Source organism: Electrona antarctica (assembly GCF_951216825.1).
Source record: "Electrona antarctica genome assembly, contig: scaffold_25, whole genome shotgun sequence".
In the NCBI taxonomy this organism is placed as follows: domain Eukaryota; kingdom Metazoa; phylum Chordata; class Actinopteri; order Myctophiformes; family Myctophidae; genus Electrona; species Electrona antarctica.
Window position 1 is genome coordinate 1,812,486 of NW_027637034.1, and position 25,477 is coordinate 1,837,962.

The following is a 25,477-nucleotide window of genomic DNA, read 5'->3' on the forward strand; positions in this document are numbered from 1 at the left end:
GCATGTTAGCATGTTAGCATTAGCATGTTAGCATTAGCATGTTAGCATTAGCATGTTAGCCTTAGCATGTTAGCATTAGCATATTAGCATGTTAGCATTAGCATGTTAGCATGTTAGCATTAGCATGTTAGCATGTTAGCATTAGCATGTTAGCATTAGCATGTTAGCATTAGCATGTTAACATTAGCATGTTAGCACTAACATGTTAACATGTTAGCATTAGCATGTTAACATGTTAGCATTAGCATGTTAGCATTAGCATGTTAGCATTAGCATGTTAGCATTAGCATGTTAGCATGTTAGCATTAGCATGTTAGCATGTTAGCCTTAGCATGTTAGCATTAGCATGTTAGCATGTTAGCATTAGCATGTTAGCATGTTAGCCTTAGCATGTTAGCATTAGTATATTAGCATGTTAGCATTAGCATGTTGGAATGTTAGCATTAGCATATTAGCATGTTAGCATTAGCATGTTAGCATGTTAGCATTAGCATGTTAGCATGTTAGCATGTTAGCATTAGCATGTTAGCATTAGCATGTTAGCATTAGCATGTTAGCATTAGCATGTTAGCATTAGCATGTTAGCATTAGCATGTTAGCATGTTAGCACTAACATGTTAACATGTTAGCATTAGCATGTTAGCATTAGCATGTTAGCATGTTAGCATTAGCATGTTAACATGTTAGCATTAGCATGTTAGCATGTTAGCCTTAGCATGTTAGCATTAGCATGTTAGCATGTTAGCATTAGCATGTTAGCATGTTAGCCTTAGCATTAGCATATTAGCATGTTAGCATTAGCATGTTAGCATGTTAGCATGTTAGCATTAGCATGTTAGCATGTTAGCATTAGCATGTTAGCATTAGCATGTTAGCATTAGCATGTTAACATGTTAGCATTAGCATGTTAGCATTAGCATGTTAGCATTAGCATGTTAGCATTAGCATGTTAGCATGTTAGCATTAGCATGTTAGCATTAGCATGTTAGCATGTTAGCATTAGCATGTTAGCATGTTAGCATTAGCATGTTAGCATGTTAGCATTAGCATGTTAGCATATTAGCATGTTAGCATTAGCATGTTAGCATTAGCATATTAGCATGTTAGCATTAGCATGTTAGCATTAACATGTTAGCATGTTAACATGTTAGCATGTTAGCATTAGCATGTTAGCATTAACATGTTAGCATGTTAGCATTTTAGCATTAGCATGTAAGCATTAGCATGTTAGCATTTTAGCATTAGCATGTTAGCATGTTAGCATTAGCATGTTGGCATGACAAGTGTCTGGGTGGTAGTTGGAGTTGTTTAGTTGGTTGGTTGGTTGCATTTGGAGTTTGTTGTTGCATGTGGGGGTCCCCGGAACATCTAGGCACACAGGAACACCCCCAGCCTGGTTCCTGTCACAACGAGAAGATGAAGTTAACATCATAATACAGCAGCAACACCAAACCTTGGGCTATCCACATAGCGTGCTGACTGGGTAAAAAAACAAATGTCAGCTAAATGTAGACAGTAATTAGCCTTAGAACCTTTAAGTGAGCTGGAAATTGAACCATCTTGTATTTCTGCTTAAAGGCCTGTCTTGGTTTAAAGCCCACTCACCACGACAAGGTGCAGGCCGAGAGTGGGGGACACATGAGGGTGGGGGAGACAGGGGACAAACATGACAGGGGGGGTTCACGGGACAAACACAGCGACAAACACAAGACCAACACAGGTGGGAGACATTGGGAGAAACACGGTGAGGACACGGAACAAACAGAGGAACAAACAGAGGTATGGGACAAACACACAGGGTTAAACATTAAAAACATGGAACAAACAGAGGGGAGACACAGATATGGGACAAACACACAGGGTTAAACATTAAAAACATGGAACAAACAGTTAGCAAACAGTAATTATTATAATCACCAATACGCGAAACTTCGACGTCTATGGCCGGCCGCACGGTTTGCCAAAGCCCCGCAATATATACATCAAAACGTGCGGCTCGGCCGGGAATGGTGTGCTTGTGCTTTTCTGTCCGATTCGTGTTACCGTGCCGACGTAATTCGCAATAAACGGCGCGAAAAATGCCCCATTCAAAGTCGATGGGGAAACGCGTGGAAAAACAGAAAACGACACGTTACTTTGGAGCCACATTGCTCTGGCATACTGTTACGTAGAAACACGATTTAAACGTCAAACAGCACACGAGGCCATCGACTTTGTGGTGGTTCAGACGGAATTCGAATACGTTGCACGGTTTGCCCGCTATCGCAGTTCAAAGTGTGTGTGGTCTGAGCAATAATCTCGACTCAGAGTGTCGCACGCCCAGAGAGAGAGCGGATCAGAGTGAGAAGCCAATGTGAAGACTATACCGAAATTCTCCGAACAAATCGTCCTCACGGCCAAAATATTCACTTTACACGCATGGGTTTCGGTAATTTTGTAGCCACACTCGTCCTCTTTCACCCAATGTCCCAACCATAGCCCAGATACATACAGTACGTGAACTACAGCCCTGAAAGCGACAGGTGTACCATCATAATGTGTCATAAACTCCATGTTAAATACCTGAATGAGTCAGCAATTTTTTCATCACAAGCACAATTCTTAACTCGCTCTTATAACCACGTTTTTTATCGTACCAATACCACGATCGCACACGGCGTACCTCAATGCCTCGGGTCACTCACGGCGAAAACAAAAATCGCATTCGACTTTTACTTTTTGCGATAGAGCAATTTGTTCGGACATACGTTCTCTCAGAGTCACTGTGCTTTTAAGTTTCAATACTGTTTGCGTTTGCATAGACTAGCCCAGGTGAAAATGATACTTTGTTAATGATTCAAGGTCACCTGACCAACTCTCACACACGCGCGCACGCACATGCACACATGTGCACGCACACACACACATTGAAAGTCAATAGAGAAATTCGGGGAAACACGTAACTCTGTCATTTCTCAACCGTTTCGGACGCGGGGCGGCTCGCCAGAACCGGGCCGCCCACCCTGAGCGAAACCAAATGGACCCCTTGGCATGTTAGCATTAGCATGTTAGCATTAGCATGTTAGCATTAGCATGTTAGCATGTTAGCATTAACATGTTAGCATGTTAGCATTAGCATGTTAGCATGTTAGCATTAGCATGTTAGCATGTTAGCATTAGCATGTTAGCATGTTAGCCTTAGCATGTTAGCATTAGCATATTAGCATGTTAGCATTAGCATGTTAGCATATTAGCATGTTAGCATTAGCATGTTAGCATGTTAGCATGTTAGCATTAGCATGTTAGCATTAGCATGTTAGCATTAGCATGTTAGCATTAGCATGTTAGCATGTTAGCATTAGCATGTTAGCATTAGCATGTTAGCATTAGCATGTTAGCATTAGCATGTTAGCATTAGCATGTTAGCATGTTAGCATTAGCATGTTAGCATTAGCATGTTAGCATGTTAGCATTAGCATGTTAGCATTAGCATGTTAGCCTTAGCATGTTAGCATTAGCATGTTAGCCTTAGCATGTTAGCATGTTAGCCTTAGCATGTTAGCATGTTAGCATTAGCATGTTAGCATGTTAGCATTAGCATGTTAGCATGTTAGCATTAGCATGTTAGCATTAGCATGTTAGCATGTTAGCATTAGCATGTTAGCATTAGCATGTTAGCCTTAGCATGTTAGCATTAGCATGTTAGCCTTAGCATGTTAGCATGTTAGCCTTAGCATGTTAGCATGTTAGCATTAGCATGTTAGCATGTTAGCATTAGCATGTTAGCATGTTAGCATTAGCATGTTAGCATTAGCATGTTAGCATTAGCATGTTAGCCTTAGCATGTTAGCATTAGCATATTAGCATGTTAGCATTAGCATGTTAGCATGTTAGCATTAGCATGTTAGCATGTTAGCATGTTAGCATTAGCATGTTAGCATTAGCATGTTAGCATTAGCATGTTAACATTAGCATGTTAGCACTAACATGTTAACATGTTAGCATTAGCATGTTAACATGTTAGCATTAGCATGTTAGCATTAGCATGTTAGCATTAGCATGTTAGCATGTTAGCATTAGCATGTTAGCATGTTAGCCTTAGCATGTTAGCATTAGCATGTTAGCATGTTAGCATTAGCATGTTAGCATGTTAGCCTTAGCATGTTAGCATTAGCATATTAGCATGTTAGCATTAGCATGTTGGAATGTTAGCATTAGCATATTAGCATGTTAGCATTAGCATGTTAGCATGTTAGCATTAGCATGTTAGCATGTTAGCATGTTAGCATTAGCATGTTAGCATTAGCATGTTAGCATTAGCATGTTAGCATTAGCATGTTAGCATTAGCATGTTAGCATTAGCATGTTAGCATGTTAGCACTAACATGTTAACATGTTAGCATTAGCATGTTAGCATTAGCATGTTAGCATGTTAGCATTAGCATGTTAACATGTTAGCATTAGCATGTTAGCATGTTAGCCTTAGCATGTTAGCATTAGCATGTTAGCATGTTAGCATTAGCATGTTAGCATGTTAGCCTTAGCATTAGCATATTAGCATGTTAGCATTAGCATGTTAGCATGTTAGCATGTTAGCATTAGCATGTTAGCATGTTAGCATTAGCATGTTAGCATTAGCATGTTAGCATTAGCATGTTAACATGTTAGCATTAGCATGTTAGCATTAGCATGTTAGCATTAGCATGTTAGCATTAGCATGTTAGCATGTTAGCATTAGCATGTTAGCATTAGCATGTTAGCATGTTAGCATTAGCATGTTAGCATGTTAGCATTAGCATGTTAGCATGTTAGCATTAGCATGTTAGCATATTAGCATGTTAGCATTAGCATGTTAGCATTAGCATATTAGCATGTTAGCATTAGCATGTTAGCATTAACATGTTAGCATGTTAACATGTTAGCATGTTAGCATTAGCATGTTAGCATTAACATGTTAGCATGTTAGCATTTTAGCATTAGCATGTAAGCATTAGCATGTTAGCATTTTAGCATTAGCATGTTAGCATGTTAGCATTAGCATGTTGGCATGACAAGTGTCTGGGTGGTAGTTGGAGTTGTTTGGTTGGTTGGTTGGTTGCATTTGGAGTTTGTTGTTGCATGTGGGGGTCCCCGGAACATCTAGGCACACAGGAACACCCCCAGCCTGGTTCCTGTCACAACGAGAAGATGAAGTTAACATCATAATACAGCAGCAACACCAAACCTTGGGCTATCCACATAGCGTGCTGACTGGGTAAAAAAACAAATGTCAGCTAAATGTAGACAGTAATTAGCCTTAGAACCTTTAAGTGAGCTGGAAATTGAACCATCTTGTATTTCTGCTTAAAGGCCTGTCTTGGTTTAAAGCCCACTCACCACGACAAGGTGCAGGCCGAGAGTGGGGGACACATGAGGGTGGGGGAGACAGGGGACAAACATGACAGGGGGGGTTCACGGGACAAACACAGCGACAAACACAAGACCAACACAGGTGGGAGACATTGGGAGAAACACGGTGAGGACACGGAACAAACAGAGGAACAAACAGAGGTATGGGACAAACACACAGGGTTAAACATTAAAAACATGGAACAAACAGAGGGGAGACACAGATATGGGACAAACACACAGGGTTAAACATTAAAAACATGGAACAAACAGTTAGCAAACAGTAATTATTATAATCACCAATACGCGAAACTTCGACGTCTATGGCCGGCCGCACGGTTTGCCAAAGCCCCGCAATATATACATCAAAACGTGCGGCTCGGCCGGGAATGGTGTGCTTGTGCTTTTCTGTCCGATTCGTGTTACCGTGCCGACGTAATTCGCAATAAACGGCGCGAAAAATGCCCCATTCAAAGTCGATGGGGAAACGCGTGGAAAAACAGAAAACGACACGTTACTTTGGAGCCACATTGCTCTGGCATACTGTTACGTAGAAACACGATTTAAACGTCAAACAGCACACGAGGCCATCGACTTTGTGGTGGTTCAGACGGAATTCGAATACGTTGCACGGTTTGCCCGCTATCGCAGTTCAAAGTGTGTGTGGTCTGAGCAATAATCTCGACTCAGAGTGTCGCACGCCCAGAGAGAGAGCGGATCAGAGTGAGAAGCCAATGTGAAGACTATACCGAAATTCTCCGAACAAATCGTCCTCACGGCCAAAATATTCACTTTACACGCATGGGTTTCGGTAATTTTGTAGCCACACTCGTCCTCTTTCACCCAATGTCACAACCATAGCCCAGATACATACAGTACGTGAACTACAGCCCTGAAAGCGACAGGTGTACCATCATAATGTGTCATAAACTCCATGTTAAATACCTGAATGAGTCAGCAATTTTTTCATCACAAGCACAATTCTTAACTCGCTCTTATAACCACGTTTTTTATCGTACCAATACCACGATCGCACACGGCGTACCTCAATGCCTCGGGTCACTCACGGCGAGAACAAAAATCGCATTCGACTTTTACTTTTTGCGATAGAGCAATTTGTTCGGACATACGTTCTGTCATAGAGAGTCACTGTGCTTTTAACTTTCAATACTGTTTGCATTGCATAGACTAGCCCAGGTGAAAATGATACTTTGTTAATGATTCAAGGTCACCTGACCAACTCTCACACACGCGCGCACGCACATGCACACATGTGCACGCACACACACACATTGAAAGTCAATAGAGAAATTCGGGGAAACACGTAACTCTGTCATTTCTCAACCGTTTCGGACGCGGGGCGGCTCGCCAGAACCGGGCCGCCCACCCTGAGCGAAACCAAATGGACCCCTTGGCATGTTAGCATTAGCATGTTAGCATTAGCATGTTAGCATTAGCATGTTAGCATGTTAGCATTAACATGTTAGCATGTTAGCATTAGCATGTTAGCATGTTAGCATTAGCATGTTAGCATGTTAGCATTAGCATGTTAGCATGTTAGCCTTAGCATGTTAGCATTAGCATATTAGCATGTTAGCATTAGCATGTTAGCATATTAGCATGTTAGCATTAGCATGTTAGCATGTTAGCATGTTAGCATTAGCATGTTAGCATTAGCATGTTAGCATTAGCATGTTAGCATTAGCATGTTAGCATGTTAGCATTAGCATGTTAGCATTAGCATGTTAGCATTAGCATGTTAGCATTAGCATGTTAGCATGTTAGCATTAGCATGTTAGCATTAGCATGTTAGCATGTTAGCATTAGCATGTTAGCCTTAGCATGTTAGCATTAGCATGTTAGCCTTAGCATGTTAGCATGTTAGCCTTAGCATGTTAGCATGTTAGCATTAGCATGTTAGCATGTTAGCATTAGCATGTTAGCATGTTAGCATTAGCATGTTAGCATTAGCATGTTAGCATTAGCATGTTAGCCTTAGCATGTTAGCATTAGCATATTAGCATGTTAGCATTAGCATGTTAGCATGTTAGCATTAGCATGTTAGCATGTTAGCATGTTAGCATGTTAGCATTAGCATGTTAGCATTAGCATGTTAGCATTAGCATGTTAACATTAGCATGTTAGCACTAACATGTTAACATGTTAGCATTAGCATGTTAACATGTTAGCATTAGCATGTTAGCATTAGCATGTTAGCATTAGCATGTTAGCATTAGCATGTTAGCATGTTAGCATTAGCATGTTAGCATGTTAGCCTTAGCATGTTAGCATTAGCATGTTAGCATGTTAGCATTAGCATGTTAGCATGTTAGCCTTAGCATGTTAGCATTAGCATATTAGCATGTTAGCATTAGCATGTTGGAATGTTAGCATTAGCATATTAGCATGTTAGCATTAGCATGTTAGCATGTTAGCATTAGCATGTTAGCATGTTAGCATGTTAGCATTAGCATGTTAGCATTAGCATGTTAGCATTAGCATGTTAGCATTAGCATGTTAGCATTAGCATGTTAGCATTAGCATGTTAGCATGTTAGCACTAACATGTTAACATGTTAGCATTAGCATGTTAGCATGTTAGCATTAGCATGTTAGCATGTTAGCATTAGCATGTTAGCATATTAGCATGTTAGCATTAGCATGTTAGCATTAGCATATTAGCATGTTAGCATTAGCATGTTAGCATTAACATGTTAGCATGTTAACATGTTAGCATGTTAGCATTAGCATGTTAGCATTAACATGTTAGCATGTTAGCATTTTAGCATTAGCATGTAAGCATTAGCATGTTAGCATTTTAGCATTAGCATGTTAGCATGTTAGCATTAGCATGTTGGCATGACAAGTGTCTGGGTGGTAGTTGGAGTTGTTTGGTTGGTTGGTTGGTTGCATTTGGAGTTTGTTGTTGCATGTGGGGGTCCCCGGAACATCTAGGCACACAGGAACACCCCCAGCCTGGTTCCTGTCACAACGAGAAGATGAAGTTAACATCATAATACAGCAGCAACACCAAACCTTGGGCTATCCACATAGCGTGCTGACTGGGTAAAAAAACAAATGTCAGCTAAATGTAGACAGTAATTAGCCTTAGAACCTTTAAGTGAGCTGGAAATTGAACCATCTTGTATTTCTGCTTAAAGGCCTGTCTTGGTTTAAAGCCCACTCACCACGACAAGGTGCAGGCCGAGAGTGGGGGACACATGAGGGTGGGGGAGACAGGGGACAAACATGACAGGGGGGGTTCACGGGACAAACACAGCGACAAACACAAGACCAACACAGGTGGGAGACATTGGGAGAAACACGGTGAGGACACGGAACAAACAGAGGAACAAACAGAGGTATGGGACAAACACACAGGGTTAAACATTAAAAACATGGAACAAACAGAGGGGAGACACAGATATGGGACAAACACACAGGGTTAAACATTAAAAACATGGAACAAACAGTTAGCAAACAGTAATTATTATAATCACCAATACGCGAAACTTCGACGTCTATGGCCGGCCGCACGGTTTGCCAAAGCCCCGCAATATATACATCAAAACGTGCGGCTCGGCCGGGAATGGTGTGCTTGTGCTTTTCTGTCCGATTCGTGTTACCGTGCCGACGTAATTCGCAATAAACGGCGCGAAAAATGCCCCATTCAAAGTCGATGGGGAAACGCGTGGAAAAACAGAAAACGACACGTTACTTTGGAGCCACATTGCTCTGGCATACTGTTACGTAGAAACACGATTTAAACGTCAAACAGCACACGAGGCCATCGACTTTGTGGTGGTTCAGACGGAATTCGAATACGTTGCACGGTTTGCCCGCTATCGCAGTTCAAAGTGTGTGTGGTCTGAGCAATAATCTCGACTCAGAGTGTCGCACGCCCAGAGAGAGAGCGGATCAGAGTGAGAAGCCAATGTGAAGACTATACCGAAATTCTCCGAACAAATCGTCCTCACGGCCAAAATATTCACTTTACACGCATGGGTTTCGGTAATTTTGTAGCCACACTCGTCCTCTTTCACCCAATGTCACAACCATAGCCCAGATACATACAGTACGTGAACTACAGCCCTGAAAGCGACAGGTGTACCATCATAATGTGTCATAAACTCCATGTTAAATACCTGAATGAGTCAGCAATTTTTTCATCACAAGCACAATTCTTAACTCGCTCTTATAACCACGTTTTTTATCGTACCAATACCACGATCGCACACGGCGTACCTCAATGCCTCGGGTCACTCACGGCGAGAACAAAAATCGCATTCGACTTTTACTTTTTGCGATAGAGCAATTTGTTCGGACATACGTTCTGTCATAGAGAGTCACTGTGCTTTTAACTTTCAATACTGTTTGCATTGCATAGACTAGCCCAGGTGAAAATGATACTTTGTTAATGATTCAAGGTCACCTGACCAACTCTCACACACGCGCGCACGCACATGCACACATGTGCACGCACACACACACATTGAAAGTCAATAGAGAAATTCGGGGAAACACGTAACTCTGTCATTTCTCAACCGTTTCGGACGCGGGGCGGCTCGCCAGAACCGGGCCGCCCACCCTGAGCGAAACCAAATGGACCCCTTGGCATGTTAGCATTAGCATGTTAGCATTAGCATGTTAGCATTAGCATGTTAGCATGTTAGCATTAACATGTTAGCATGTTAGCATTAGCATGTTAGCATGTTAGCATTAGCATGTTAGCATGTTAGCATTAGCATGTTAGCATGTTAGCCTTAGCATGTTAGCATTAGCATATTAGCATGTTAGCATTAGCATGTTAGCATATTAGCATGTTAGCATTAGCATGTTAGCATGTTAGCATGTTAGCATTAGCATGTTAGCATTAGCATGTTAGCATTAGCATGTTAGCATTAGCATGTTAGCATGTTAGCATTAGCATGTTAGCATTAGCATGTTAGCATTAGCATGTTAGCATGTTAGCATTAGCATGTTAGCATTAGCATGTTAGCATGTTAGCATTAGCATGTTAGCATTAGCATGTTAGCCTTAGCATGTTAGCATTAGCATGTTAGCCTTAGCATGTTAGCATGTTAGCCTTAGCATGTTAGCATGTTAGCATTAGCATGTTAGCATGTTAGCATTAGCATGTTAGCATGTTAGCATTAGCATGTTAGCATTAGCATGTTAGCATTAGCATGTTAGCCTTAGCATGTTAGCATTAGCATATTAGCATGTTAGCATTAGCATGTTAGCATGTTAGCATTAGCATGTTAGCATGTTAGCATGTTAGCATTAGCATGTTAGCATTAGCATGTTAGCATTAGCATGTTAACATTAGCATGTTAGCACTAACATGTTAACATGTTAGCATTAGCATGTTAACATGTTAGCATTAGCATGTTAGCATTAGCATGTTAGCATTAGCATGTTAGCATTAGCATGTTAGCATGTTAGCATTAGCATGTTAGCATGTTAGCCTTAGCATGTTAGCATTAGCATGTTAGCATGTTAGCATTAGCATGTTAGCATGTTAGCCTTAGCATGTTAGCATTAGCATATTAGCATGTTAGCATTAGCATGTTGGAATGTTAGCATTAGCATATTAGCATGTTAGCATTATCATGTTAGCATGTTAGCATTAGCATGTTAGCATGTTAGCATGTTAGCATTAGCATGTTAGCATTAGCATGTTAGCATTAGCATGTTAGCATTAGCATGTTAGCATTAGCATGTTAGCATTAGCATGTTAGCATTAGCATGTTAGCATGTTAGCACTAACATGTTAACATGTTAGCATTAGCATGTTAGCATTAGCATGTTAGCATGTTAGCATTAGCATGTTAACATGTTAGCATTAGCATGTTAGCATGTTAGCCTTAGCATGTTAGCATTAGCATGTTAGCATGTTAGCATTAGCATGTTAGCATGTTAGCCTTAGCATTAGCATATTAGCATGTTAGCATTAGCATGTTAGCATGTTAGCATGTTAGCATTAGCATGTTAGCATGTTAGCATTAGCATGTTAGCATTAGCATGTTAGCATTAGCATGTTAACATGTTAGCATTAGCATGTTAGCATTAGCATGTTAGCATTAGCATGTTAGCATTAGCATGTTAGCATGTTAGCATTAGCATGTTAGCATTAGCATGTTAGCATGTTAGCATTAGCATGTTAGCATGTTAGCATTAGCATGTTAGCATGTTAGCATTAGCATGTTAGCATATTAGCATGTTAGCATTAGCATGTTAGCATTAGCATATTAGCATGTTAGCATTAGCATGTTAGCATTAACATGTTAGCATGTTAACATGTTAGCATGTTAGCATTAGCATGTTAGCATTAACATGTTAGCATGTTAGCATTTTAGCATTAGCATGTAAGCATTAGCATGTTAGCATTTTAGCATTAGCATGTTAGCATGTTAGCATTAGCATGTTGGCATGACAAGTGTCTGGGTGGTAGTTGGAGTTGTTTGGTTGGTTGGTTGGTTGCATTTGGAGTTTGTTGTTGCATGTGGGGGTCCCCGGAACATCTAGGCACACAGGAACACCCCCAGCCTGGTTCCTGTCACAACGAGAAGATGAAGTTAACATCATAATACAGCAGCAACACCAAACCTTGGGCTATCCACATAGCGTGCTGACTGGGTAAAAAAACAAATGTCAGCTAAATGTAGACAGTAATTAGCCTTAGAACCTTTAAGTGAGCTGGAAATTGAACCATCTTGTATTTCTGCTTAAAGGCCTGTCTTGGTTTAAAGCCCACTCACCACGACAAGGTGCAGGCCGAGAGTGGGGGACACATGAGGGTGGGGGAGACAGGGGACAAACATGACAGGGGGGGTTCACGGGACAAACACAGCGACAAACACAAGACCAACACAGGTGGGAGACATTGGGAGAAACACGGTGAGGACACGGAACAAACAGAGGAACAAACAGAGGTATGGGACAAACACACAGGGTTAAACATTAAAAACATGGAACAAACAGAGGGGAGACACAGATATGGGACAAACACACAGGGTTAAACATTAAAAACATGGAACAAACAGTTAGCAAACAGTAATTATTATAATCACCAATACGCGAAACTTCGACGTCTATGGCCGGCCGCACGGTTTGCCAAAGCCCCGCAATATATACATCAAAACGTGCGGCTCGGCCGGGAATGGTGTGCTTGTGCTTTTCTGTCCGATTCGTGTTACCGTGCCGACGTAATTCGCAATAAACGGCGCGAAAAATGCCCCATTCAAAGTCGATGGGGAAACGCGTGGAAAAACAGAAAACGACACGTTACTTTGGAGCCACATTGCTCTGGCATACTGTTACGTAGAAACACGATTTAAACGTCAAACAGCACACGAGGCCATCGACTTTGTGGTGGTTCAGACGGAATTCGAATACGTTGCACGGTTTGCCCGCTATCGCAGTTCAAAGTGTGTGTGGTCTGAGCAATAATCTCGACTCAGAGTGTCGCACGCCCAGAGAGAGAGCGGATCAGAGTGAGAAGCCAATGTGAAGACTATACCGAAATTCTCCGAACAAATCGTCCTCACGGCCAAAATATTCACTTTACACGCATGGGTTTCGGTAATTTTGTAGCCACACTCGTCCTCTTTCACCCAATGTCACAACCATAGCCCAGATACATACAGTACGTGAACTACAGCCCTGAAAGCGACAGGTGTACCATCATAATGTGTCATAAACTCCATGTTAAATACCTGAATGAGTCAGCAATTTTTTCATCACAAGCACAATTCTTAACTCGCTCTTATAACCACGTTTTTTATCGTACCAATACCACGATCGCACACGGCGTACCTCAATGCCTCGGGTCACTCACGGCGAGAACAAAAATCGCATTCGACTTTTACTTTTTGCGATAGAGCAATTTGTTCGGACATACGTTCTGTCATAGAGAGTCACTGTGCTTTTAACTTTCAATACTGTTTGCATTGCATAGACTAGCCCAGGTGAAAATGATACTTTGTTAATGATTCAAGGTCACCTGACCAACTCTCACACACGCGCGCACGCACATGCACACATGTGCACGCACACACACACATTGAAAGTCAATAGAGACATTCGGGGAAACACGTAACTCTGTCATTTCTCAACCGTTTCGGACGCGGGGCGGCTCGCCAGAACCGGGCCGCCCACCCTGAGCGAAACCAAATGGACCCCTTGGCATGTTAGCATTAGCATGTTAGCATTAGCATGTTAGCATTAGCATGTTAGCATGTTAGCATTAACATGTTAGCATGTTAGCATTAGCATGTTAGCATGTTAGCATTAGCATGTTAGCATGTTAGCATTAGCATGTTAGCATGTTAGCCTTAGCATGTTAGCATTAGCATATTAGCATGTTAGCATTAGCATGTTAGCATATTAGCATGTTAGCATTAGCATGTTAGCATGTTAGCATGTTAGCATTAGCATGTTAGCATTAGCATGTTAGCATTAGCATGTTAGCATTAGCATGTTAGCATGTTAGCATTAGCATGTTAGCATTAGCATGTTAGCATTAGCATGTTAGCATGTTAGCATTAGCATGTTAGCATTAGCATGTTAGCATGTTAGCATTAGCATGTTAGCATTAGCATGTTAGCCTTAGCATGTTAGCATTAGCATGTTAGCCTTAGCATGTTAGCATGTTAGCCTTAGCATGTTAGCATGTTAGCATTAGCATGTTAGCATGTTAGCATTAGCATGTTAGCATGTTAGCATTAGCATGTTAGCATTAGCATGTTAGCATTAGCATGTTAGCCTTAGCATGTTAGCATTAGCATATTAGCATGTTAGCATTAGCATGTTAGCATGTTAGCATTAGCATGTTAGCATGTTAGCATGTTAGCATTAGCATGTTAGCATTAGCATGTTAGCATTAGCATGTTAACATTAGCATGTTAGCACTAACATGTTAACATGTTAGCATTAGCATGTTAACATGTTAGCATTAGCATGTTAGCATTAGCATGTTAGCATTAGCATGTTAGCATTAGCATGTTAGCATGTTAGCATTAGCATGTTAGCATGTTAGCCTTAGCATGTTAGCATTAGCATGTTAGCATGTTAGCATTAGCATGTTAGCATGTTAGCCTTAGCATGTTAGCATTAGCATATTAGCATGTTAGCATTAGCATGTTGGAATGTTAGCATTAGCATATTAGCATGTTAGCATTATCATGTTAGCATGTTAGCATTAGCATGTTAGCATGTTAGCATGTTAGCATTAGCATGTTAGCATTAGCATGTTAGCATTAGCATGTTAGCATTAGCATGTTAGCATTAGCATGTTAGCATTAGCATGTTAGCATTAGCATGTTAGCATGTTAGCACTAACATGTTAACATGTTAGCATTAGCATGTTAGCATTAGCATGTTAGCATTAGCATGTTAACATGTTAGCATTAGCATGTTAGCATGTTAGCCTTAGCATGTTAGCATTAGCATGTTAGCATGTTAGCATTAGCATGTTAGCATGTTAGCCTTAGCATTAGCATATTAGCATGTTAGCATTAGCATGTTAGCATGTTAGCATGTTAGCATTAGCATGTTAGCATGTTAGCATTAGCATGTTAGCATTAGCATGTTAGCATTAGCATGTTAACATGTTAGCATTAGCATGTTAGCATTAGCATGTTAGCATTAGCATGTTAGCATTAGCATGTTAGCATGTTAGCATTAGCATGTTAGCATATTAGCATGTTAGCATTAGCATGTTAGCATTAGCATATTAGCATGTTAGCATTAGCATGTTAGCATTAACATGTTAGCATGTTAACATGTTAGCATGTTAGCATTAGCATGTTAGCATTAACATGTTAGCATGTTAGCATTTTAGCATTAGCATGTAAGCATTAGCATGTTAGCATTTTAGCATTAGCATGTTAGCATGTTAGCATTAGCATGTTGGCATGACAAGTGTCTGGGTGGTAGTTGGAGTTGTTTGGTTGGTTGGTTGGTTGCATTTGGAGTTTGTTGTTGCATGTGGGGGTCCCCGGAACATCTAGGCACACAGGAACACCCCCAGCCTGGTTCCTGTCACAACGAGAAGATGAAGTTAACATCATAATACAGCAGCAACACCAAACCTTGGGCTATCCACATAGCGTGCTGACTGGGTAAAAAAACAAATGTCAGCTAAATGTAGACAGTAATTAGCCTTAGAACCTTTAAGTGAGCTGGAAATTGAACCATCTTGTATTTCTGCTTAAAGGCCTGTCTTGGTTTAAAGCCCACTCACCACGACAAGGTGCAGGCCGAGAGTGGGGGACACATGAGGGTGGGGGAGACAGGGGACAAACATGACAGGGGGGGTTCACGGGACAAACACAGCGACAAACACAAGACCAACACAGGTGGGAGACATTGGGAGAAACACGGTGAGGACACGGAACAAACAGAGGAACAAACAGAGGTATGGGACAAACACACAGGGTTAAACATTAAAAACATGGAACAAACAGAGGGGAGACACAGATATGGGACAAACACACAGGGTTAAACATTAAAAACATGGAACAAACAGTTAGCAAACAGTAATTATTATAATCACCAATACGCGAAACTTCGACGTCTATGGCCGGCCGCACGGTTTGCCAAAGCCCCGCAATATATACATCAAAACGTGCGGCTCGGCCGGGAATGGTGTGCTTGTGCTTTTCTGTCCGATTCGTGTTACCGTGCCGACGTAATTCGCAATAAACGGCGCGAAAAATGCCCCATTCAAAGTCGATGGGGAAACGCGTGGAAAAACAGAAAACGACACGTTACTTTGGAGCCACATTGCTCTGGCATACTGTTACGTAGAAACACGATTTAAACGCCAAACAGCACACGAGGCCATCGACTTTGTGGTGGTTCAGACGGAATTCGAATACGTTGCACGGTTTGCCCGCTATCGCAGTTCAAAGTGTGTGTGGTCTGAGCAATAATCTCGACTCAGAGTGTCGCACGCCCAGAGAGAGAGCGGATCAGAGTGAGAAGCCAATGTGAAGACTATACCGAAATTCTCCGAACAAATCGTCCTCACGGCCAAAATATTCACTTTACACGCATGGGTTTCGGTAATTTTGTAGCCACACTCGTCCTCTTTCACCCAATGTCACAACCATAGCCCAGATACATACAGTACGTGAACTACAGCCCTGAAAGCGACAGGTGTACCATCATAATGTGTCATAAACTCCATGTTAAATACCTGAATGAGTCAGCAATTTTTTCATCACAAGCACAATTCTTAACTCGCTCTTATAACCACGTTTTTTATCGTACCAATACCACGATCGCACACGGCGTACCTCAATGCCTCGGGTCACTCACGGCGAGAACAAAAATCGCATTCGACTTTTACTTTTTGCGATAGAGCAATTTGTTCGGACATACGTTCTGTCATAGAGAGTCACTGTGCTTTTAACTTTCAATACTGTTTGCATTGCATAGACTAGCCCAGGTGAAAATGATACTTTGTTAATGATTCAAGGTCACCTGACCAACTCTCACACACGCGCGCACGCACATGCACACATGTGCACGCACACACACACATTGAAAGTCAATAGAGAAATTCGGGGAAACACGTAACTCTGTCATTTCTCAACCGTTTCGGACGCGGGGCGGCTCGCCAGAACCGGGCCGCCCACCCTGAGCGAAACCAAATGGACCCCTTGGCATGTTAGCATTAGCATGTTAGCATTAGCATGTTAGCATTAGCATGTTAGCATGTTAGCATTAACATGTTAGCATGTTAGCATTAGCATGTTAGCATGTTAGCATTAGCATGTTAGCATGTTAGCATTAGCATGTTAGCATGTTAGCCTTAGCATGTTAGCATTAGCATATTAGCATGTTAGCATTAGCATGTTAGCATATTAGCATGTTAGCATTAGCATGTTAGCATGTTAGCATGTTAGCATTAGCATGTTAGCATTAGCATGTTAGCATTAGCATGTTAGCATTAGCATGTTAGCATGTTAGCATTAGCATGTTAGCATTAGCACGTTAGCATTAGCATGTTAGCATGTTAGCATTAGCATGTTAGCATTAGCATGTTAGCATGTTAGCATTAGCATGTTAGCATTAGCATGTTAGCCTTAGCATGTTAGCATTAGCATGTTAGCCTTAGCATGTTAGCATGTTAGCCTTAGCATGTTAGCATGTTAGCATTAGCATGTTAGCATGTTAGCATTAGCATGTTAGCATGTTAGCATTAGCATGTTAGCATTAGCATGTTAGCATTAGCATGTTAGCCTTAGCATGTTAGCATTAGCATATTAGCATGTTAGCATTAGCATGTTAGCATGTTAGCATTAGCATGTTAGCATGTTAGCATGTTAGCATTAGCATGTTAGCATTAGCATGTTAGCATTAGCATGTTAACATTAGCATGTTAGCACTAACATGTTAACATGTTAGCATTAGCATGTTAACATGTTAGCATTAGCATGTTAGCATTAGCATGTTAGCATTAGCATGTTAGCATTAGCATGTTAGCATGTTAGCATTAGCATGTTAGCATGTTAGCCTTAGCATGTTAGCATTAGCATGTTAGCATGTTAGCATTAGCATGTTAGCATGTTAGCCTTAGCATGTTAGCATTAGCATATTAGCATGTTAGCATTAGCATGTTGGAATGTTAGCATTAGCACATTAGCATGTTAGCATTATCATGTTAGCATGTTAGCATTAGCATGTTAGCATGTTAGCATGTTAGCATTAGCATGTTAGCATTAGCATGTTAGCATTAGCATGTTAGCATTAGCATGTTAGCATTAGCATGTTAGCATTAGCATGTTAGCATTAGCATGTTAGCATGTTAGCACTAACATGTTAACATGTTAGCATTAGCATGTTAGCATTAGCATGTTAGCATGTTAGCATTAGCATGTTAACATGTTAGCATTAGCATGTTAGCATGTTAGCCTTAGCATGTTAGCATTAGCATGTTAGCATGTTAGCATTAGCATGTTAGCATGTTAGCCTTAGCATTAGCATATTAGCATGTTAGCATTAGCATGTTAGCATGTTAGCATGTTAGCATTAGCATGTTAGCATGTTAGCATTAGCATGTTAGCATTAGCATGTTAGCATTAGCATGTTAACATGTTAGCATTAGCATGTTAGCATTAGCATGTTAGCATTAGCATGTTAGCATTAGCATGTTAGCATGTTAGCATTAGCATGTTAGCATTAGCATGTTAGCATGTTAGCATTAGCATGTTAGCATGTTAGCATTAGCATGTTAGCATGTTAGCATTAGCATGTTAGCATATTAGCATGTTAGCATTAGCATGTTAGCATTAGCATATTAGCATGTTAGCATTAGCATGTTAGCATTAACATGTTAGCATGTTAACATGTTAGCATGTTAGCATTAGCATGTTAGCATTAACATGTTAGCATGTTAGCATTTTAGCATTAGCATGTAAGCATTAGCATGTTAGCATTTTAGCATTAGCATGTTAGCATGTTAGCATTAGCATGTTGGCATGACAAGTGTCTGGGTGGTAGTTGGAGTTGTTTGGTTGGTTGGTTGGTTGCATTTGGAGTTTGTTGTTGCATGTGGGGGTCCCCGGAACATCTAGGCACACAGGAACACCCCCAGCCTGGTTCCTGTCACAACGAGAAGATGAAGTTAACATCATAATACAGCAGCAACACCAAACCTTGGGCTATCCACATAGCGTGCTGACTGGGTAAAAAAACAAATGTCAGCTAAATGTAGACAGTAATTAGCCTTAGAACCTTTAAGTGAGCTGGAAATTGAACCATCTTGTATTTCTGCTTAAAGGCCTGTCTTGGTTTAAAGCCCACTCACCACGACAAGGTGCAGGCCGAGAGTGGGGGACACATGAGGGTGGGGGAGACAGGGGACAAACATGACAGGGGGGGTTCACGGGACAAACACAGCGACAAACACAAGACCAACACAGGTGGGAGACATTGGGAGAAACACGGTGAGGACACGGAACAAACAGAGGAACAAACAGAGGTATGGGACAAACACACAGGGTTAAACATTAAAAACATGGAACAAACAGAGGGGAGACACAGATATGGGACAAACACACAGGGTTAAACATTAAAAACATGGAACAAACAGTTAGCAAACAGTAATTATTATAATCACCAATACGCGAAACTTCGACGTCTATGGCCGGCCGCACGGTTTGCCAAAGCCCCGCAATATATACATCAAAACGTGCGGCTCGGCCGGGAATGGTGTGCTTGTGCTTTTCTGTCCGATTCGTGTTACCGTGCCGACGTAATTCGCAATAAACGGCGCGAAAAATGCCCCATTCAAAGTCGATGGGGAAACGCGTGGAAAAACAGAAAACGACACGTTACTTTGGAGCCACATTGCTCTGGCATACTGTTACGTAGAAACACGATTTAAACGTCAAACAGCACACGAGGCCATCGACTTTGTGGTGGTTCAGACGGAATTCGAATACGTTGCACGGTTTGCCCGCTATCGCAGTTCAAAGTGTGTGTGGTCTGAGCAATAATCTCGACTCAGAGTGTCGCACGCCCAGAGAGAGAGCGGATCAGAGTGAGAAGCCAATGTGAAGACTATACCGAAATTCTCCGAACAAATCGTCCTCACGGCCAAAATATTCACTTTACACGCATGGGTTTCGGTAATTTTGTAGCCACACTCGTCCTCTTTCACCCAATGTCCCAACCATAGCCCAGATACATACAGTACGTGAACTACAGCCCTGAAAGCGACAGGTGTACCATCATAATGTGTCATAAACTCCATGTTAAATACCTGAATGAGTCAGCAATTTTTTCATCACAAGCACAATTCTTAACTCGCTCTTATAACCACGTTTTTTATCGTACCAATACCACGATCGCACACGGCGTACCTCAATGCCTCGGGTCACTCACGGCGAAAACAAAAATCGCATTCGACTTTTACTTTTTGCGATAGAGCAATTTGTTCGGACATACGTTCTCTCAGAGTCACTGTGCTTTTAAGTTTCAATACTGTTTGCGTTTGCATAGACTAGCCCAGGTGAAAATGATACTTTGTTAATGATTCAAGGTCACCTGACCAACTCTCACACACGCGCGCACACACGCACATGCACACACATGTGCACGCACACACACACATTGAAAGTCAATAGAGAAATTCGGGGAAACACGTAACTCTGTCATTTCTCAACCGTTTCGGACGCGGGGCGGCTCGCCAGAACCAGGCCGCCCCCCCTGAGCGAAACCCCTTAGCATGTTAGCATTAGCATGTTAGCATTAGCATGTTAGCATGTTAGCATTAGCATATTAGCATGTTAGCATTAGCATGTTAGCATTAGCATGTTAGCATGTTAGCATTAGCATGTTAGCATTAGCATGTTAGCATGTTAGCATGTTAGCATTAGCATGTTAGCATGTTAGCATGTTAGCATGTTAGCATTAGCATGTTAGCATGTTAGCATTAGCATGTTAGCATTAGCATGTTAGCATGTTAGCATTAGCATGTTAGCATTAGCATGTTAGCATGTTAGCAATAGCATGTTTAGCATGTTAGCATTAGCATGTTAGCATTAGCATGTTAGCATGTTAGCATTAGCATGTTAGCATTAGCATGTTAGCATGTTAGCATTAGCATGTTAGCATGTTAGCATTTTAGCATTAGCATATTAGCATATTAGCATGTTAGCATTAGCATGTTAGCATTAGAATTTTAGCATGTTAGCATGTTAGCATTAACATGTTAGCATTAGCATGTTAGTATTAGAATGTTGGTGGCAACGTAATGTGCAATAAACTTAGACAAAATACCCCATTGAAAGTCAACCAAATGGACCCTTACAGGGTCTGAGAGGCTAAATGTCATCAAATGGTGGTCCGTGGCTCAAATGCTGCACAGACTTGGCGAGCTGCAGGCACCCAGTCAAATTTCCTGAAATTTGTTTCTAGTTACGATTAAGTATGCGTTTTAGATTTCAACCTGTGTTTCTGCCATTGCATGGCAGGCACCCAGAATTACAGTGCAGAAGAGAAAGAAAAACTCAATCAAATGCAGTGGGAAACAGAACAGTATTTCATTGTGATGTAAAATAAATAAGAGTGCCAGCATACCTTCTGTTTTCTGGGAGTTCTTCCACATGTGGTGCATAACAACTGCTGGTTTATAATAAACCTTAAAAAGCAGTATAGTAGTTAATCCAAAAATGACTTACTCAGTATCTGGATAAATATGTACAATCTAACTATTGAATAAGTGGATATGAATTAATTGTTACTGCAGCAGAGCCATTCATCTTGAGGATTTCTCCACATTATTTCAGTAACATCAGAACCAAGGAGAACCAGCTCTGGTGAAGAAACAACTGCTCATACTGTGATTTACATCCCATTTATCTTAATTTATCTTGGAACACTTACAAACCACAGATAAAAAACAAATCTTGACTTTAAACATTTATTAAAAACAAGAAAACGGAAGTGAAACAGTTAGGCCTATTTGTTTCAAACAATATTTATAAATAGTAGACAAGCCTTCACATCTTGTCTTTTACAAGTAGCCTATATACAGCACCCCTTGTATTTTATGTGTTAGGTTGTAATGTAGGTTCAATTTGTTTCCACTTTAGTATAGAAGACAGTGGTCTGGTTTCTGTACAGGACTGGAACAGCAAATAAGTATATTGTCAAATCAAAGTCTCATATCCTATTGTGCGCTATTGGTTTCATTTCATTTCTTATCTATATTTACAGTGAAATCCCATTGTGTAATGTGTAGGCCTGTGTGCAGAAACATGTGTCCATAGTATTAATAAATGATCAGGATAAGTCAAGATAAATCAGGATATATCATTATACTTATTCAATTATATCCTATATTAATTATTTGTTTGTTCAGTAACAGAGGTTACTGTCTCCATATCCAGTCATATAAGTCATAGTGAAACTGGAAGGGATTGAATGAAAATACACTGAACAAAAACATAAGCTGATACATTTTTGCAGGGTTCTCTCTCAATATGGTGGTGATGAATGCACTTTTATTCAATGTTTTTCAAATGCTAAATAATGAACAAACCCCACATTCTTTCCCCATGTTAAAATGTACACATGCTAAATGATGATGGCTGATGCTTCATTCACTATATGCATTCAAATGCATTCAAATGCAGAGATTAACGTAATGGTCACTCGTTGTCTGGCATTGGACAGATCACCTGCTAATGATCACATTTTGGATGAACTGAGACCATTTCACACCTCTTTGACTCTGATGAGTTTCAGCAGAACTACAGTAATAGGTCTATCATCACATGGAACTGTTATCACTCTTTCAGCTTTCTAGTGTGCAATGTTTCAGGTGTGTTAAAATGGCTATATGTTCTTGTAACAATCATTGCTATTATTGTTTGTGGTGACAATGTTAAAGTGCAATGTTTACTTACAGTGAGTGCACAACATGCTGCTGTTTGTTTTAAAAGGCTTTATACCCTGCTGTATATCAGTGGTTCCCAAACGTCACGCCAAGGACCCCCAAATAGACACTAATTGAATAGCCTTTACTAATACATATATAGGACATGGATGGATGGAAACATGACCGCAAGGACGTTCTATCTAGTATACAATCAATAAATGTAGAGATATAAGTTAACTGGAAAATATGAATGTTTTAAAACCTGTTCTGGGCCATATTTAAGAACGTACACAACGCATATTTCAAGGTAACACGTTTTATTTCAACCATGTTTACAACTTAAAACATATATCAATAGAACAATTGTTTACAAAATGTATTGTGCTAATTTCTTCTCAGTTGGAATGCAGCCAATGATGTGAACATAACACAATGTCTAATATAACATGTCTAATATAGTATAATGTGCAAGGGAATAATACATACAATTAGAAATGCTTATTTTAAAACAAAAATACATAACACATTACAGTGCAGAAGAGAAAGAAAAACTCAATCAAATGCAGTTTGATGTGATGTCATATACAGTACTGGTATGTACAATATAAACTTGCAAGTGCAATATTAAATACAAAATGTAAAATAAACACATGAAATGTATATAATATACTAATATAGAATCACAGTCTGTTGTGCAGGTGAGAGACAACACTTAGCAGCAGATAATATCACACATGTAAGTGTATACATAACATCATCTATTAGCAGCACTGCAACAGCAGTGTGTATAGTATATAGTCATATAGTAACAGTCAGTGATAGTGCATGTGTTCTTACAGTATAACTACTAAGAGTACTGTGATCACAAATGGTACACCCCATGGGTCACACATGATCTCAGTTTCAGTTGACTGAAGTGTCTTAGGTAGCATAGTGTCCTGTCTGGATCAGTGTTGGCCGACATCACCATATTGTGGCGTTGTCATAGTCAAACATGTACTGTACACAAAATCCAATACCAATAACTGGGAGTGCATTACATTTGCAATGGTTGACCCCACAAACACCTTGAGACGGTCATAGGTGAGGCATGGTGATGAAGGGATGGTCCAACACCTGGTCAGGTGTTATCCTCCCCTCTGGATCCAGATGAAGCATTCGTTTCAACAGGTCCATGAAGACGTCACAAGATGTTTCATCAGCATCGCAACGCAGGGAGGAGAACACTTCTTCCAGTGAGCAAATCACACATGTAAGTGTATACATAACATCCTCTATTAGCAGTTCTGCCTTTAACTCCTGCACTGTGTAATACTCCTCTGGTTCCTGGAAAACACAAAACAAAACATTTTTAGTGATCTGATTGAATGACGTGCAAAGACAGCCTATTCTTGAACATTTCAGAGATGAAGTTGTTACTCCAATATTAGTTGCAGTCATACCTTAAATCTCCATGTATCGTCTTCCTGAATGAAATAGCTGCAGGTTGTTTGTCCAGCATCCAAGAGGGATTGCTCTGGCATACCAAGTGTCAAGAGGATGGATTGAACCTGTAGAAAAAACACAGGATATTTCACATATTGAGAATATTTCATTAACAGTGTTAGGATATAACTATGGATTAAAGAGTACAGTCAGGATGCATGTAGTAATGTACAGTGCATCAGCACAATACTCACCACATCATATTCAGTCTTCCCGCCAAAGAGATCACGGAACAGCATCCCATTAACCACCATACAGCCCAGTGACCACATGTCAAGTGCCTCTGTGATCGGGAGGCCCAGGAAGAGTTCTGGTGATCTGTGGGTTGTAAAAGAAAAGGATAATGTTAGCAACTTTCAAGTTTCTTCAAGTTCTCAATTGCACTCGTTACACTTTCCATTTTAATATTTGTTTGCATTGAGCTTTCAGTGAAGCAGATAATAAGGCTCACCTATACTGAAGAGGAGGTCTGATCCTCCGTTGCTTGGTCTCAGAGACAGGAACGGCCAGACCAAAGTCAATGAGTTTGACTTTGAGGGGTTGTTGTCGTTGGTTCACCAGCATGATGTTGTCTAGTTTGATGTCTGTGTGGATCAGACCGATTCCCTTCAGGGCCTGGAGTGCAATGGCAAGCTGCAAGACAAGAATAAAGAGCATGCTCAGAAATTCAGAAATTCAACTCAGTATCTTTGTATCAATATTTTTTCCATTACTTTAAAATGTAATTGTCAAAGCCATACCTGCTGTATGATGCATCTCGTCTCCATCATGGACATATGGACATGTCTCTCGTTCAAGAAATCCAGGAGATTAACATCCAGAGACTCAAACACCATGCATCTCAATCCTTTATGCACAAAGCTGTCGTAAAATCTCACTGTTCCACACGTGTCAGGGTCCAGGACTTTCATCATTTGCAACACAGCCATCTAGGAATACAAGAAAGATTTAGATTAGATAACTTAATGATAAATCAGAGCCAAATATTAAAATCTTCAAGAACAATGCTATTGCTTACCTCATGTGCTGCCAATTCATCGTGATTGTGGCGATTCTTCAATATCTTGATGGCCACTGTGTCACCGGTGAACGTGCTGATGGCTTTGGCCACCGTCCCAAAGCTTCCTTCCCCCATGAAGCTCTGGACCAGGTACTGGCCTCTGTCCAGCAGGTCCATCTCAGACACCATGTAACTCTCTGGACCGTCCGAGTGTTGGGAGGAGCTGGA

The 25,477-nt window shown here is 40.8% G+C and overlaps 2 protein-coding genes across 3 annotated transcripts in view; one reads left to right on the forward strand and one right to left on the reverse strand.

Annotated features, from left to right (window-relative positions):
* LOC306919443 (uncharacterized protein) overlaps positions 1–25,477 on the forward strand; it is a 461,602-nt gene that overhangs the window by 227,523 nt on the left and 208,602 nt on the right. The window lies entirely within an intron of this gene.
* The window catches only part of LOC306919352 (cysteine/serine-rich nuclear protein 3-like), a gene marked incomplete at both ends in the record, with an annotated part of 142,059 nt that overhangs the window by 115,604 nt on the left and 978 nt on the right, over positions 1–25,477 (reverse strand). The window lies entirely within an intron of this gene.